This window comes from Gavialis gangeticus, unplaced genomic scaffold, assembly GCF_001723915.1.
Source record: "Gavialis gangeticus isolate Ggan-Ray unplaced genomic scaffold, GavGan_comp1, whole genome shotgun sequence".
NCBI classification, from domain to species: Eukaryota; Metazoa; Chordata; order Crocodylia; family Gavialidae; genus Gavialis; species Gavialis gangeticus.
The window spans coordinates 32,123,270-32,125,823 of NW_017728996.1; the positions used below are offsets into that span (position 1 = coordinate 32,123,270).

Here is a 2,554-nt window from a genome sequence, read left to right on the forward strand (position 1 = left end):
CATTAGATTGACAGGTTTTTTAATTTAAAAAAATAAAAAAATAAAAATCAATTAAAAGGTTAAGCTTAATTTATTAGTCCCATGAACTGAAAGTCACTTCACCAAAATAAAAACTCACATGCTGTGATTGTGCAGATAACTGTATAGCTGTGGTATGTCAATTTTTACAACAGTGAGGTGAAACAAATTAGCTGCTTCTTTGGCACAGCCTAGCTGAACTACCAAGAGGAGTGTTCATTTTCATTCTCTATTAGAAATCAATGGCAAGTTTGTTTGCAAGCTGTGGGTCACTACTGTTTACAGAAATAAGCATTAAAAAAATAGCAAAGCACCTTGTCATATGCTCATTTTTTTAAACAAAGTCTCACCCTTGCAATTTGGGACATACTATGTACAAAGTTCTTCTTTCCTCAGGCAAAATGACTGAGTCGCGCTAGAACTCACAAAGAATATTTGCAGTTAACATCAATTTGCCGGATGTCACAGACAAGTTTAATGAACAAAATGATGAATGCCTGTCAATGGCTTCATAAACTCAATGAATTCTATTTACAAAGAGCATACATAATGCACAGCTCTGCCTGAGGCATATGTTACAGTTATTAGGGATTTACCACAGGCCACAATGAAGATAGTAAAGTGGTAATTTAACCATTCACTCTAGTTAAGTAACTAAATTTGCTGATAGATAGATATAAATATATAAATACAGATAAGTGTTTAGGTAAAATTAAGGCTATAAAAGAAAAACATATCCAAAAAAATTAAACTTTTGAACAAGAAGCCTCAAGTGTAAGGCATTGTCTCCTTAAAAAACATAAATCACGCAAGACAGTAACATGAAAAATCTTACAATGCAAAACTACAACATGTATTACTCCCTAAAATATAAAGGTTGCACATCCAATTCTCAAACAACTGTCAAACCATTTCAGGCACAATTCTGGACCTTATACCTCTGTCTAGTCATTAAAAAAATCTCAGTGAAACAGCAAAATTTCTACCTCCACTTTGAAGCACAAGCATAATTTTAAATTGGAAATTATACAAATCATAAAACCCCTTCATTGTGGCAGAATAAGAGCTTTCAGATGCAAAACACCCCGACATGGTACCCTTTTGCTGCTCTTTCCCCACCCCCCATTTTTGTGCACAGAATTACAAGGATAGTATAATGTAAAAAACCTGATAAGACAGTTTTCTTTAACTGAGTGTTCATTAAGTGTATAGGAATATTCAAAGTTAGGTCATGCTCCTACAGAATATTGAAAGTAGTATTCAAATATAACAATGCACCAGACTTTAACAGATGCAGGATCCAGCCCTCAGAGCAGGTAGCAGGAGTAACTAGAATCCTCTTGAAGTTTCAGTATTAAAGACTAAACTCCAATTCAGGAAAGCATACCTATTCAAGGAAACATTTAAGCATGTACTGAACTTTAAGCATGTACTTGGATTCTACTGAAGATATTGACTTTTTAACATATTTGTATGTGCAGGGCAGAATTCAAGCATATGCTGAAGTGCTGCACTGAACTGTGGCCTACACAGGGTAACAACACTGGGAAAGAAGATGCAAGTGATAGACAACACTTGAAACAGCCCCTCCTTCTAATCACCAGAATGCCCAAAATTTCTCAAATGGTAAAAACACAATGGAGAGGCAGGGTTTCAAAAAACAGCAATTTTAAAAACCTAAAGCATAAGGAAAAAAGAGGACTTTGTGAAACAAACCTAGACCGCATGCAGCAAAAATAATATCCATCAGACATTCAAATTAGAATGTGGTGAGAAAATGGAGGAGTAGGACAAGTGACAAGGAAGAGAAGTGTTTATATGTCAAAACCGATAAGCGATAAAATAGTCCAAGACAAGATGGAACAGAGAGAGAAGAGCATTAGATAACTGGCATGGGAAACAAAAATGGTTCAACTCTAAGAAATGTTAGAACCTGAAGGGAAATGAAAAAGGGAAAATGAGAATGAAAAACTTCCTTCCACTCCTTGAGCTCTCTCAGTTGACACCCATTCCTCCCTTTCTTCTTAAATTACTAATATACACAGGAAGTGAATGGCTGAGAGCACACTTCTAAAGAGCTGAAAGTGCCACTCTTTGATAGGTTGATGGAAGGCCCCAGTAGGTTATGCTCCAACACAGAACTACCCATTCCTCATACAACTACTCGCTCATTAGTTCTTGGAAGGCTTGAGGAGATTTAAAAAATAAGAACAAGTTGTTTTTCTCTGTTAAATTCTTCAGCTATTTTTTAGTCTAACATGGCCTGAAACTGAACCAAGCGTTAAAACCTGAACTCTCCTTGCAAGATCCTCGGAAGACTCGTGATGACATTTGGTCTGTTAAATGAGTTGCAGCTCTCCCTCTTCAATTACATGTGGACTAAGAAACACCATGGTTAGTGGAACATACAGCCAGATGCTAGGGTCATAACAAGCAGGAATCCCAAATTCTCTGATGGACAAAAAAAAATCCCAAATTCTCTGATTTAAAAAAGCCACAAAATCTGTTTTTCCATGACTGAATGAAACACCACTGT

At 36.1% G+C, this 2,554-nt stretch overlaps 1 protein-coding gene across 1 annotated transcript in view; it reads right to left on the reverse strand.

Annotated features, from left to right (window-relative positions):
- The window catches only part of PRTG (protogenin), a 160,337-nt gene that overhangs the window by 124,559 nt on the left and 33,224 nt on the right, over positions 1–2,554 (reverse strand). The gene's annotated exons all lie outside the window — the stretch shown is intronic.